This window comes from Lepeophtheirus salmonis, chromosome 1 (assembly GCF_016086655.4).
Source record: "Lepeophtheirus salmonis chromosome 1, UVic_Lsal_1.4, whole genome shotgun sequence".
Taxonomy (NCBI): Eukaryota; Metazoa; Arthropoda; class Copepoda; order Siphonostomatoida; family Caligidae; genus Lepeophtheirus; species Lepeophtheirus salmonis.
In genome coordinates, this window is record NC_052131.2 from 34,184,038 (window position 1) to 34,200,649 (window position 16,612).

The 16,612-nt window shown below is 28.0% G+C and overlaps 1 protein-coding gene across 5 annotated transcripts in view; it reads right to left on the reverse strand.

Annotated features, from left to right (window-relative positions):
- Positions 1–16,612, reverse strand: part of LOC121125699 (band 7 protein AGAP004871) — a 430,618-nt gene that overhangs the window by 201,382 nt on the left and 212,624 nt on the right. For 2 of the 5 annotated variants that reach the window (XM_071891499.1, XM_040720906.2), the window contains exon 1: positions 2,806–2,975. The exons of 1 other annotated variant lie outside the window; for it this stretch is intronic. The gene's annotated coding sequence lies outside the window, so the exon portion shown is untranslated. Of the gene's footprint in view, positions 1–2,805; positions 2,976–16,612 lie in introns of those variants that run through there. 2 more of the 5 variants (XM_040720912.2, XM_071891494.1) reach the window with 2 other exon arrangements.

The window sequence follows — 16,612 nt, forward strand, 5'->3', positions numbered from 1 at the left end:
TTTTTATTATATTTAGTATAAATTTACTTTTAGCTATAATTGACCAATTATATAAACATAAACTCGACCTCGTTTTGTTAAAGGTAACTAAGAATTATCACCATTTACCTTTCTTTTTAATCAAACGCTATTCAAAAGAAAAAAACAACAATTAAATGATGCATTTTGTAAGTTAAGCGCCTCTTAATGATGAAGGTAAACGGAGCAAATACATTTTCTAAAAACTAAATTGCCTTTAACACAAAACTTCGATGATTTCAGGCAATTTCAAGAGTTTCATAGGTTTAGTTAAAAGTAACTTTTTGGTGATAATATTCGGCCTTTCCAATTTTCCTAATACCAAAGAAAAATAATTCTTTTATTATATAAAATTATCACTTAACTGCTTAGGAAAAAAATTACATTAAAAAATATTAAAATTCTTAGATTTTCAAAAAAACAAATAATGTTGTTTCTAGACATGGACGAAGATTCTTATATCATAAAATTAGAAAATTTTGACCCCCATGAATGGAGTGGACGCCAAGAATACATGCCATAGCCCATTCAGAGGACATCCTTTCAGGATTTTGCATATTCATCACTCTAAATATTGAACGAACCACATTGAAAATGACTAATTTGAAAGGCCTTAGAAGATATCACAAAGATTGGACAGCCCGTGATTAGACTGAATTTCAAGCCTACATTTTATTATTGGTATTCGTATATGTATATCGATCTTTTGGTGAGACTACTCCTTCTCTTTGGAACGCAGAGAGTAGTATGTTAATTTTTAAGGCTATAATGGCGTTGAAAGACTTCCAGACATACTCAATTATATCAATTTCGCATCTCCGAAAAAGACTGTAAAACAACATGTTCATAATCAAAATATAAAAAATACAACTGTAAAGCCAAAACTTGCATTGTTGTATAAAGCTTTGTTTTAAATTTTCAATTATGTTTTTCATTAGTTTTATTAATAAATTATAGAAATATACGAAAAATGTATGCGTCGTATAATTATGTTTGGTTTTTATAGTAATTTTTTATATGGAATTATTTAAATCAAAAATTAGTTATTATACTGTTAATTCATCTTATAAAATATAATTTATCATAAACTTAAAACAAATACTATGTTTATAATAAATATTTAAGAGTAGGTCATTTTGACACGTCATACAAGAGGTGTATATTAAAAGTAAAGACGACATAAGGGTTAAACGAATGTCTTTTATTTTCTTATTTATAAAAGGGTTCAAAAATGAAAGTTAAATATATATATATCGATCATATATCTGCACAATATTACTTCTATAATTCAATTAAGGACATGATTGATTTGTCACTTGCTTTAATTAAAAATGAAAGCTCTCTTTCAGCAAATCAATATTAAATGTTTTATTTAAAAAATATGTTGACATTTTTCTCCCTTAGAGGTAAAATAAATTATCCAAACTGCACAAAATGTTCATTAGCTTAGTTGTACTAAAATTAAACTTGAAATTGGATAGCCAAATGAAGTGACTTAAAAAATTTTGGTGTTATATTTCCTAAATTAAGACTTTTTTCGCCCTTTGTAATCATTTAAATTTGAATGAAAAACTCTCTTTGACATATTAAAATAATACCTTTTAGAAAATCGGGCAAAACACGGTACTTCAAAATATTTTGAAGACTTGATGTTTTACATACTTCTACTAGAAGTTGAGATGTCAATGAATATATTTGGCTCGTCAACACAAAAGCAAACAATTTCTTTTTAAAGAAGCCTGGATTTTATTTGTGTTCTTCTACTAATTTTCCTCCAGCACTATTAATATATTATCGAAGTCGTCAGAAATTGCCCGTAAAGTTAATAAAATCTCAAGCTCAAAATGAAAAGAAAAATAGTATTATTATATTGGAAATACAACTTCTGGCCCATACGGTCACCCCCCCCATACAGTCACATAAATCAAACAAATTCTCAATATATTGTTCATCATGGGTTGGGGGTGGGGTGTGGGTTGTGGGGAGAGGTATATTGAAGAAGTAGCATATATATAAATTGGACATTTTCATCATTTTCTTGATGCTTGTTCAATATTGTTTTTTTGTTGACGTACCATATATGAACAAAAGATTACAAGAAACGGAAATTAGGTCAAGGAATGTGGGTATTGTATATATATTCATTAATTCCAATAGTCAACTAAAATTTTAAAAAAACAAGAACGTTTACTTATTAAAATTATCAATATAAACTTTTTTTATTCCCATAAAAAATGTGAATACAAATTTTCAAGAAAAAAACTTTCATTAATACTAAATAGCTATGATACTTTTGATAGTGATTCTGATAGCATGTCTTTCAATAATGAATCCTTTGAAACAATGGTTTACTAATTACACTAGTTAAAAATTATTTTCCCTCGGATGGAGAAGGGTGTGTTCCTCATTGTTTTTACCTCAAGAAACATAAGAATATCCTTTATATTCCAAAATGTATGTTTTTGTGGCATACAATGAACAACATTTTATATGTTATCATGAAGCATTGATATTTTAATCAATATACATATCTATTTTTTCAAGCATAAATCTTAAATAACATTTGGAATATTGATGTTTGTAAAGTTATCTTCTTCAGAGAATGAAGAAATTTTTGGTTATAAATGTCATTATCCTGCTTTTGCATCTCAAAGTAAATGCAGGGAAATATTAAAATTTTGTTGACTAATGTTATTTGCGTTTAGTTCATTATTGAATAATGAAATTTTACCATTTGACAAATTAAAATATATTTTTTAGTCAATTGTTAGTTTCCTTCTAATATACAAAGAGCTATAAATGTTTTTTCATGGAGAATTTTGCGTTTTGTTGTATCCTTGAAAAAAAAACTTACTTTGTAAATTTTCTTTAAAACATAAAATAGATCACAACTTTTTCTTAGCGAAAATAAATCACAAATTTTCTATCAGACACATGCCATAAATTTTTACTAACTGATCCTTCAACGATGATATTTTTTTGGCCTCGTGAAAAATTATTCTCTTCTCAATACTTTCCCTTCTCCTGCTTTTTCTTTCTCTTCATTTTCGTCTACTTACTCTCATCTTAGTATAAACAAAATTACCCTTTTCCTTTCAAAAATGAGGCGCTTTTACCTTGAGTGTAAGTAAGCACCGTGTTGAAGGGAAATTATACCGTATACATGGTCATCTGTATATATAAACACTAGAGTGTACCGATAATGACAAAAAATGGGAATTTTGTAGCAGAATATATTTTTTATTTGGCATTTTATTTATCTAATCAAGATAATAACCATCGTTAAAGGTCATTCATGACGCTTTTTGATTTGAAAATCTTTCAAAAAGTCAAACAAATTTAATTAAAAACTACATTATAAAACATAAAGAAGATATAATAATACATTAATACATGCGCGCAATATGCAGAACAAAAATAATATCACTCGACCTCCCCCCCCTCCGAAAAAAGATTACGGTGTTGATAATTTTTAGTACTAATGATGAAGGCTAACAACGCCCCTGATTTGCATCATATTTCGGACAAAAATACTTATAACAAAAGGGAAACAAATTAGAGCAAAGTTGTTGTAAGTATGTTGAATTATATACTTCTTAACTACAACACTTGATTAAATATATATCCGTTATGTATATTTATTAGGATATTTTGAAACATAATATGATTATTTTCTTGTTGAAATAAATTAAGAGCAAAATAAAAAATATTATCTCATACCAAGTTCCTAACTTTTGCCATAACTATACATTTTAACAAAGACTTAAATGTTTTTTGTTTGTTCTTTTCAAAGAGGGATTATTATCCCTAAAAATTCTTTTAAGTGTATTATTTATTTTTTTAAGGTCATTTATGTAATAATAAAAAGGATAAATATCTATGGACAAATCGATTTTACTTTCTTTTATATTGAATTTAATATAAACATGTAAGTATAAATCGTAAATATTTTCAGTATAAAAAAAAGAAACCGAAAATATTATTGTAAGCATTACAGAGTTCAACAAGTATTTACACATATAACGCTCCAAGAAATAATTTATGTTAATCTTCACCATTCATGAACACACATATTCCTGGATTCATTCTATTGTTTGAATGTTTTCTGTTATCGAGAAGTAAAAAAATAATTATAACAGCTTCAGAAAATAAAAATAAGAAACTCTCCATGTTGCAAACTATATAAAACATTGTATAGTGAAAATGTTTTGGATTTACAACTCTACATATAGGTAGGAATTGTGTTTCGTAAATTGCGAGAAGAAGGTGGAAGCAAGACTTATGATAGTCCTGAAGTAAAACCTTTCTAAACATCAGTTGTCAGTTACATTATTTTTGGGAGATACATTTTTACTGCTATTGTGAGAACAGCTTTCAACATAGCAATTGTGCAGTGATAATATTGTAAAGTTATATTTAAATATATATATTACTATTCAATAATGCGTTTTTAACAAATTAAACCAAAAGTAGGCAGGATTTCATCATTTAGAGAGATATGTTAACTCCTAATTTTCTTAGTACTTGTAAGACTATTTTGCCTTTCAAAAAATAGTGGAAAATTATTTTAAACTTTAAAATATAATATACTCCTCTAATTTTCCATAGTTTGGTCTACAATGGATTATTCTATGATGCTACTACATTATAAGTTATCCAAAATATATTTTTTCTCTTAGTGGATGAAGTTTTTACAGCACAAAGAGTCCAGTTTTTTAGAGGAAAATTGAAGTAGGTCAAATAACGAATCCTTTGCTTGCCTTCATGTAAATAAACAAGAAAAAATATGCAACTATCTTCTAATCTATAAAATTTAGACTGATAAAAAAATGCTTATTTATTTATTTTTATTGTTTTATTTTACAGAGCACAGAAACAAATAATCTGTATGTAAAATTACATAGTAGGTTTAATTTTTTAATAAATAAATTATTGTTAACCTTTAAAAAAATAAATATTTTCCACACATCTTACAATGTTAAAAAGTGTGCCTCTTCCATGAGTCTACAATTATGTGGTATCATCAATATCAAACGAGTCATTTTGGTAAAGTGTCAATACATATATCATGATGATTCTTGATATTACCTAGGTATATAACATATTTATGAGGTTTAACCCACCTCTCCGAATGTTACAAAGTTTATATGTAATAATAAGTATATCCTGTGTTACGTTTGCATGATTTATGACACTTTCGTTTATAACAAATAATCATTAGAAATACAATTATTTATCGTGTGTACTTCATATCACTTAGTCCCCTTATTTTTTTTTTTTTCTTTTTGTTCTATCATAAGTTACACAAGTCATCCATTATTTTGTGATTTTTTAACCTAAAATAGGAATAGCAAGTCTATCAATCGGAACATAGTTATTTATTTGATATACAGTTTACGACAACATAACTCTTCTTTTTTCTAAAAGACTATAAAACTTTTATTAAAAAATAAAGAAGTTTTATTCATGTTCCATAATAATAGTAGACATTAAAAGTTTTGAAAATCATATCAGATAGGTGACGTTCCCCATTGTCCATACATTCAATAAACCAAACTTTGATATTTTAAAAACAAGTGTGTGTTTTGTTTATCTTTAAATACCTTTTAATTGAGAGGTTTTGCGTTATTTCAAATAAAGAAACGCAAAATTTAATAGTTACGTATTGTCAGACACATAGATTTTTTTAATAAAAATATTGACAGAATATTTTCCATGGAATATCATTTAATTAGGTTATTAAAAATTTTAAAACTCATCCACAAAACGCCTTGAGTTTATAAATTCGGACAAGTTTTAAATTAGTACTTTTTATTTCGGACACCATAAACAAGAAAAATATTGGAAAAAATATACATAGCAAAAACTGTTTTAAACGTTCATTTCTGGGGTGAATAAAATTTAAAATAAAACCTATATACTCTTTTACGCAATGGAATCTCTGATGATTTGGCAATCATTGAGATTAAGGATAATATATTATTTTATGAGAATGAATAGAGGGAGGAACTGAAAATAAGAAAGATATAACTCCCTTTCTCACTCTAATTATTGTTCTAATATAATTAAATGGAGACGAAATATCTTTATATTATGACACACCAGAAAATTTAAAAAAAATTTAAATTTAAATGCATACTATTAAAACTTCGAAATTTAAAACTATGTTACTGAAAAAGTACATCACCGATCGATTTGAAGTTTTACAGGATCATTTAGAAATTTGTGAAGATTACATAACAATCTCTATATATTTCCTAGGTTGAAGTAGTAAAAAATTCTTTTGTCGTAACAGTTGCATATCCGATAATTTGGTAACTATGACGATGCGTAACTTAACCTAGATAAATATCTTTTTAATGATTGTGGATGATTATTTATTTATGTAATTAGTTATTGGCGATCCGGCATATGTCTGAAAAGTTAATAAATCTAGTCCCAATTACATTATTTGAACAACTTACACTAAATTAGAATTATTGTATAACATGAGATCTAATGACACCAATTTAAGCTCTCTATCATTATTACTTGTGGAGTAGTGCAAGTTCAAAGAACTTTTTTTTTAAATTGAAAAAAATCGTTTTTTGTATATTAGAAATTGATGCAATTCATTGATTTCTATAAATCGCACCATTAAAGACTCTAGAGCAAAATAAAAATTCAATTTTTTTAATAGATAATATGAAGAATGAATTTTCTGTTCCTAAGCAGTTGCCATTATTATTTAACTCCTGAGTAGTGAGCATCCGTTTCTAAATAAATTCAATTATATTCAAAAACAAAAGTGCTCATAAAAGACGGAGCATAATCCTCAAGATTTGTTTTAGATTTATAATTTTAAGTCCTTATATGACTATGAGTAAAATTAGAGATCGACATCGGAAAAATTATCGTCAAGGTCCTTACTTATTTCCTTCTCATTGTAGCTGATCTCCTACAAAAAAAAAATCTTCAAACAGTACGGGTTGCGATGTTGATTATCCGGTTTCTTTTTTTTTTTAAATGCCCATTATACATACGATTTTCGTGACTGATTATAAAAGGAATAGTCATGTTTGAATAGAATTGAGGATCGAAAAAGAAGTAGCACCTGCTAATGTATGTACAGAATAAATACAGAGTGAGATTGTGCTTATTTTCTTTTTCTTCTTACAGCTGATAGCAGCTAAAACGTCAGACAACTAAGCTGTACTACTCTCAAACATTCTTCAAATTTTCAGCGTTACCATGTTAATTTTCGGGTTATTTACTTAACACACGGAAAATGCGTACTATTTATAACTCTTTTCAGATGGGCTTTTTTTGCCTCTACGTCCTCTCAATTTCACTTGTCGTCCAGTTATGTCTTAGTAATTCAAAGTGGAATCAAATAATAAAAACTTCTAACTTTAAATAGAAATGTGGGTAAATAATTTAGCAACGTACGGATATACCTAGGTTAGAATATTAATGGATAAAATGCAGATGATATATATATGCAAATATTCGATTCATCACTAATGAGCAGCCATAATAACCTACAAATATTTCCTTCTAGCTGTTTGACCTTTTTTTGATATACAGGGTGCAGGGACAAAATCTGCTGCATTTGACATTTATCCATCAGCTGATGTCTGATCCGTCTGTTTTTGGTGTTAAAATTCATAGGCTTCAGTTATGTAGCGATAGCATCATTTTAAGTGCCAAAGAAAAGTCATTATGTTCAATGACAGAGATCGTAGGTGCGCTGCTATTCAGATTATGCTTAGTGATCACATGAAATTAAGCAATGTTGACATCTCTGGCCTTCTGGCAATAACAGTTAGAACGGTCAGAAGTCTCAGGAAGCAGCTGGATGAGTCATTGGACCCGATGGACGTTGTTGATAGGAAGAAGAAGGATGAGAAGAGTACCAGGATTGTCCAGAACGTCAGCTTCATCAACAAGGTCAGGGACATCATCGACGAGGACCCCCAGCATTCCATGAGAGCCATGGCAAGTCTGTTGTCAGCGACAGGCCGTGGATGTGGCAGCAGGACTCGGCTGCGACCCACAAAGCTAAGCGGACGCAAGAATGGCTGAAAAGCAATGCTTTTGCGTTCGTACCCTTCTCCTCTGGGCCTCCCTCATCACCGGATTTGAATCCGTTGGACTACGTTGGTCCTACGTGGAGAAGTCTCTTCATAATCGTCAGTCAAAAAGAAGTAAACACTAAACATTCTGAATGATAAATATGAATGGAATATTTTTTGAGTATATGGACAACATCACAATTTTGTCAAAAAAGGATCGATAATTATGAAACTCCTTAGCAAAGACAAAACAATAGAGTTGTTCATAATTTAAAGCTACAAAAAAATAATAAATGACCTCGTAGAAAATAATAATTAATAAAATAATTACATTTTTGCATGATATAAGCCATATTTGAAGGATTTTTCATGTTTGTTATGAATATTAGGATCGTGTGATAATATTATTAAGGAGTTTTATGATCCTAACCTTTCTATTGTCTAATAAAGATATACAATATTAATATTAATTGATACATTTTAATATTTAAATTTGTAACTTTCTATAACATTGGACAAAATATTTTTTACAATTATTTGAATCAATCAATAAATAAATTAAGTTTATAGAAATACATTTGAAAATATAAACTCATAAAAGATTTGTTCTTTTCCCCATTACTGCTGATAATTATATAGGACATTTGAAAACAATTCTGGGATAAACATTATTTATAAATATGACTTAAACAAAGTAAATACAATTATTTATCCCTAGGAGATAAAAAGATCCAAGGACCCAGATAGGACACGGTAAATTAATTAATTAATCGATCGCCACTATTAGTAGCATTTACATGTTTATAGGTATGTATTATTTGGAGATCCATTTTTTATGTAACTATTGTATTAAAACTTAATAAATTAGATTAACATATTTATATAAGTTCTTGATATATTTTTATTAACAAAATGTCAAGAAAAATATAATAATTAATAGGGTAATTGTTATTATTTGTGATAATTATACAAAAACACATTATTATAGTTTTATTATTGCTTTAAACTACTACTTATTTTTCCATCATTTATGTTCAGTAGTTTTTTAAAATTACTCTATAGATTGTAGTTATTATTTGTATAATTTTTGAAATTGTGCTTTTGGTCAAAAAGGATGATGTAAAAATTAATCTTAAATATTTTTAAATTTATTCTTTAAAAAGTTATACAGTTATGAAAATTAAATTGGAACTAAAGTTGAAAAATTACCAAAGACAAGCAGGGTACTTTTTTAAAAGTAACCACTTTTAAAAAAACTAGAGTTACAAAACAACCAAGGAAAATAACGGAGAGTTAACGACTGATAACAGGAACGTGGTCAATTAAAGCTTCTGCAACCATAGTAAAGCATTAAATATCACAAATGCCAGCAAAATTAATGATTTAAATTCCATATTTAATTCTTCTAATATTACTTATAAGAAAATCTTAAGTAGTAAATTTCAATTTTTTGTAATGTGTACTTTTCATTTTGTAAATTTAATTTAATTTTCTTTAAATAAATACTACAGTTGTATCTCTTCACAAGTAAATATATATCTTAAAAGATACTAAATACAAATGTACACTCAAAAAAATACATACTTCAAATGAAAGTGTATTTGCAAAGTATCAGCCAATAAATTGATTTGAATGTACTTATGAAATTAAATTTAAAGTTTTTATTTGGAATTAATAATCTGCAGAATAAATTTTCTTTTCCGGAGCAGTTGTTATTATCATTTGACTTTCTGTTTGTGAGCATACTTTTTTATGAAGTTAGTGTACTGGAATAAAACATGACCCCAAATATAACTATTATTACATGATACACAGTCGACATGGATAAGAAAATGGCATTATATATATTTATAAAGTTTTTCAAACGATTACATACATTTAGCAGACATAAAAATCAATGAAAATACTTGCCTGGGTTTAAAACAAGGAGAAAAAATACATTTTTTTAAAAAGTAATCTTAACAGCCTTAGTTTGGGTCGTCAACAATATATAATTTAAGATTATTATAGTTCAAACATTATAATTCATTTTTTTATATAAAAATTTCAATCAAATATTAATTATTTCAATAAATTTTATCGACCAAAAATAAACTCATTAGTTTTGAAAAGATTGCATTTAATATATAGAACAGGAAATACATTAGTAGTAATGCAAATACTTTAAATTGAAAAAAGAATTATAGTAAAATAGTAAAAGAACGACTAAAAAACAACCAATTAATCAAATTTACAAAACCTTTATAAAAATTGTAAAATTTACAAATAATTCAACAGAAGTATATTTTTATAATAGACAAAAGGAGAATTTTTCTTGAGAATATTAAAAGAGGATAATAAAAAATTATAAAAGTAAAATCTATCTGAAGTGGAAAATCTTGCCCCGACTAAAGAAGAACTATCCTGAGAATAACAATGGGTGGCCATAAGACGGTGCCCTCAGCCATTCGCCCTTGAAGGTATAGAAATTCTACAAGGATCACTTTGCTGACTTCTGGGACAAGACCTCCTGGCCCTCTTCCAGTCATGATCTGAATCCCCTCAACTTAAGTGTGTGAAGTGTCTCTGAAAGCAAGGTTGGGAAGATATCACACAGAAATGTACAATAGCACAAGGCCCGCATTAAGAAGCAATGTCCCAACATGTTGCCAATTATATTGTGGCAACCTGCACCATGTTTTAACCTCATGTGGAGGCTGGAGGTGCCATATTAAATTATTCTTGCCAACATTGATTGATAAAAGTTTTCTCAACTTGGGCCCCATCCATCCCTTGCAGTTTTTTTTAATGTTCCTTTAATTGATTATATGAAGTTGCACTGATTAAGTATAAGTAACCATTATAGTATTACAATTATTCCATCTAACCTAGGAATCTTTTGGCGAAATACATATAGTATATTGCAGTTGAAATATCTCTGACTTGGTTAACGAAATGTCTTCACTCTTAATTTATTTACGTTATAAGTAATGGTACTCAAATTCTTGACTACTCTGTAAACATTGAACATAGCTAATAAAGTAAGTTATTTTTAAAAACTCTTTTCCATTTTTTGCTACAAAATCATCATTTTTCGAAAAAAGGGTATATATCCTATCTAACCATTCTAACTAATAGTACTATGAAATTAACGATAAAAAATTGATTTAATGTTTGTATAAAGAAATTGAAGAAATATGTTATATTATAATAGAATAAAATAAATAGATCAACAACTAAAATCAAGTTAAACCTATTTTAAAACTATTCTGCTTAAACAATAGTCCTAACTTGGAAAAAAATAAGAAAAGACAAAATAAAGTATGATTTATCCATAGAGTATTCATCGGTTAAGCTGTAAACAATTAATTATATAGTCAAAACAAAAATAAACATATTCTACAACTTTCTTTTGATCCTATATACAGCAAATATATTTAACGAAGGAAACTTTGAAATTTAATGTAGACAAACCTTAAGGAATCTAAAATAATCATTTAATTTATTCAATTCAGTGCTTTAAATTTAATTCAAAATATATTATGAATTAAAAGATAAAATTACAAAAACTTTAATATGAAAAAAGGTGATTTATAAAAAAAATTGAAGAGATATCATCTACTTACATGTAATGTAAATTGTATCTATTTTTTATGTGTCCCGTTTTATTGGAATTGGTAATCTGACAAATGAATTTTCCTATTCTCATCTGTTGTCAATATTATTTAATTCCTGGCTAATGAATTTCCTTTCCGATATAGATTCAAAACCTTATTGAATATTTGTTTGTGCTCATAAAGGACGAAGAGTAACCCTGAGGATTTGTTACAGAGTTATTATTGTAGGTCTTCTTAGTAGAATTGAGGATGGAAATAGGAGTCATTCTTGCTCATGTCCTTCTGTATTTCCTTTTCCCCCATCTCCCTTGTCACAGAAGAGTAGCTCATCTAGTGAAACGTCATAACAGTTAAGCTTCTCACCTCCAAAATATTCTTCCTCACCTCTTGTACAAATATATCTGATTTGGGTAACGAAATGTCTACACAAAATATTCTTAATTGAATAAGTCAAATATGCGACGAGTAAAATTAAATCACTATATCAACATTAGTGAAAGTAAAATGAAACGATTAAATATAATTTAATCCATAGACCCATAGGAATGATGTAAGAGTTATATTACTTTAACTTAATTATTTTATTATTTATATGCACTATTGCTATAATAAATTAAGTTCACAACAGCAATAATAAATACACAAATAAATATAATCACATTTATTTTTGTAAATATATTAAATGACACACGGATAAGTTTTCTTAAAAATGAGGTTGAATTAACTCTTCCTTCATTCTCTGGATTATTATTCTGCCAGAGAGAATTTTCAGCTGCCTGGCTTTCTTAATCGAATGAAAACTTTAAAATATGATTTTTTTTTCTCATTGTTGGTGTTCATCTTTTGACTCACGCTCAAACAATGACACAAAATTTTCTGGGATTTTTTTTATTTTTAGTATGAAATCTTATATGACGACATCTAGCGTAAAAATCGCACTGAAATAATGCAAGATGCATATTACTCAAAAAAATCTATTGGAAAAATAATGGATATATTTTTACTAGACCTATTATATTTGTAACATCTTTTTGTATGTCATATTTCTAATTTACTTTCTTAATTTATTATTTATAGGCTTGGAAATATTGTCTATATTATAGTGAGAGTAAAAACCATCCCTAAGGGAATCTCATAAAAAAAATCTTTGAGAGATCTGCTTAGAGATGTCACTATCAACTCTATTGCTCCTTGTTCACTTAGACGTTACAATTTTTAATATTAGGGATGAATAACTACTAATAGGAGCATTTAAATTTGGCTCTCACAAGATTTATACTCACCGTAATTTAACTATTATTAACATCCTTAGTAATATCCTTGTAAAAAGAAATTGTGTATTAGAGTGTTAGGCTAATACGTTTTTAATAAATTCAATCCTGCAAAATTAATCCCTCGACATTTGATTCCCATATAAATTTTGTTTGAAGCTTTTTTGGCCGTTCTTTTTTTTTTTTTTCATCTACATATACTAAAAATGTAACTCTGGATGTATTAAATAACTCATTGTAAGAATAAATGGGGAAACAAATTGGCTCCAAGAAGGAATAATATACAGAATGTTAACTCATATGTGCTTAAAGTTCTTCTTGCCTTCTGCACATTGCTTATTTTGAACTTTTTCTTTCCTCAAAGAGTCTAATCTCATGCTTCACATGGTAAATATTTGTTCCACATTATGCTTAAAACATTAAAGGCGTTGAACGTAGTTCAAAGTCTTTGATGTAAAGCATTAATTTAGACTAAACAACAATTATCTGGAATGATTTGACTCTTACTGACACTCATATATTTAGATTTATCTTCCATTCTAATCAAAACATTAATACTTTCATTTTTATTTTTCAATATCCAAGACTCCATAAATATATTCTAAATCAATATATATATATTAATGAACATTTTTTCACTTTGTATCTTATCAAAGTTGAATTAAAATATATGATAGTATTATATTTAAATACCGTAGATTTATTAATATGGTATTTACAACAGACTTTATTGTTGCATTTTTCTGATAAAGTATATAAATATTAGATTGTCTTGAACCTTAAGTTATAAAGCTCCATAGCCGATAAAAAAACGAGATTTGGTGAGTCCAATAGGAATAAGGGAATTAAGAAATACTTTATTAATTTATTAAGGGTTTTGTAGTCACAACTTCTTTTGTGAATATAATGATGTCTTTCTTTTTTTAGGAACGAACGATTAACTATGTTTTTTTTCAGCTGTCTTTTTCGATTGACTCTTCCTGATATGAAACAGATAAATCTTTGTATTTATGAATGCAAAAGGACAATAAACTTAAGCATACGGATACATCACAAAGTTATTGTAATTTTTCATAAAATTGTTCTTCAAAAATAGTCGAAATTTCGAGTGGAACGTATTAGAGTTGAATTTTGTTTCTTGTTATATATAAAATTTCAACATTCAAGAAGAATAATAATGTAATACAAAGCCTTTCATTATTTTAAGAAGTTTAATATTTTTTTATCATGATAAATTTGCAAAGTTCATAGCCATTTTGTATTCACACATACATAGTTGGACCCAAAACTTGGAGTAACATTTATTAACAATGTTATCCCCTCTATTTAAATTAGCGAGGTGACATTACGTAGCCAGACGACAGTGGAAACAAAAACAAAACATTTGTTTTGATCCCGTGTTTTTGTGTATAAAATGTCGGACCAATAAAAAAAAAAGTCAACGAATTCGCCATGTCCTCCATGTCAGGCTAAAAAGCATCTCCATCAGGACTGCCTACTATATCAAAAAGCCAATGGAAATTAAATGTAACCATACACCCAGGAAGAACCAAAACTTCTGAAGCATCCATATGCCTGACTTCTGCCATCCCCCTATATGACTCTCCTCATCCCTGACCTCGACCCCTTGGACATTTCAGTTTGGGGCATCTTAGAGAATAATTTCAGCTGCACTAATCTACCAAATTTGGATTCGTTCCGATCTGCCATCAGGACAGTGTAGTATGTTATGTACACAGCTTTCATCGCCAAGAGCTGTTAATCTGTTTGTGAAGGTGTTAAGGCTGTTCTTGCATATTGAATAAAAAATATATCTAAATCTAATATGAAAGAATGTATCCTGAATTGGTTGTGGTTTGTCTTTTCTAGATTCCGCAATTTTTTTTCTAATAAAGTCATGCTACTGCAAGTTTTGTGTCACCACTTTGTACATTTTAATTAGCAAATACACGTATACCAAAATTACATTTCTTTAACGTTAATAATATATATTTTTCCACACAAATCAAGCTAAGATCAAAGTAATAGCTTTTTTGATTATGATTCATGTTCGTTTTTTCTTTTCAAAAATAAATGTTTCTACAAATGTTCTGCCATATATATTTATGTACAAGGTTTAATATGAGAAAAAGCAGGAAAAAGAGCAACAATAAAAGTAATCAAGAATAAAAAAAACCTGTTGAATATCAAACGAAAAGAGAAAGTTAAAAAGGAAGTTTTTATTTTCTAAGTTATATACATAACTAAGGCTGATTTTTTGCCTTTGTCCAAACCAAGATACCTAAAGACATATTAGTATATTAGATACTATATTTTTTCATTTTCGGAAAATTGTGTATGAGTCTTAGAAATAGGGAAGGAATACATATATTGCCAAGACTAATACATTCAATTCAGGGATGAAGATACATTTAATGTAACTTTCTTCAATATTTTTTGTAGTATAAGGTAATGGACATGATGAACACATATGTTACATTTCATTGTAATATATTAATCCTTTGCTGCCCAAATTAACGTTGTTTTAGTTGCATCCAGTATTTTATAAAGAACAGTTTTATTTTTTGAATTTTTATTTTCTAATGTCAGAACATCAGGTTTTTATAAATTTGTATAAATTAATTTCTATACGTCAAAAATTGTATTTGTATTACAAATATTATTTTATGTTGACATGTAAACTTAATTTCATTGAACAAAATTAAATTATCTCGACACTTGAACAATTTTAAGCTCTTAAAATTAAACATCATTTTATTAGGTAGTTTAATAACTGAGTTAAAACGAAGCCTAAATGTTAAATTCGTACAAAAAAAATCAAAAATTAAATTATACTTAATAACAATATTATATTTGTAATTATTATAATTTTATTTTTATGGACATTACTATAAAATATTCTCTATCTAAGAATGCTGGATAAGAATGATAAAAATTAGGCTACACCACAAATGAAAAGAATGAATGGTCCAAAGACCATTCTAAACACTTTTGAGATAAACCCTTTTGACCTGCACCTCTCATATGACATTAAACTCGTTGACTTTACAATATAGAATGCAATTTATAGACGGAGTAAGGAATCCATAATGGCACCCCAAGTGCCACCGGGGACAAAAAATTCGGAAGACGTTGTGAGTACTAGTTACAAATCAGTGAGAAGACGTTTCCCCAGTTTGTTCAAAACAAGGGCTGGCACGTTGAATGAGATATATGTCAATTGTATGACGATATTAAAGCTAATGTTATCTCTGTATTTATTTAGGAATGTAGACTCTGATACCGTCTAATTCAGCCCCGGTCCGGTCTAGTTATGTCCTGCATATAAGCTGGTAAACTGATAAAGCTCGGTATTTGATGACCTAACTCAACATTATTTCATCCCATTTGAATCAGTTCTATTAATGACAGTCACAAGGACTGATAACCTTAAGGGCCAGCCCTAATACTGAACTAGACCGAATGAATAAAGACTGAAATATAACACTCTTTGAACCACTAAAAGTATTAATATTATTCTACAGCAAACATTATCACTTATTAATTTACATCTTGATAGGGCAATCAAAATATGTTGTTACTCGTATATTTTTAAAATTTTTTACATATATATTTTCCTGGAGTGTATCAAACCCCCAGGAGTTTTTTCAATTCATATACTTATCAATAATTA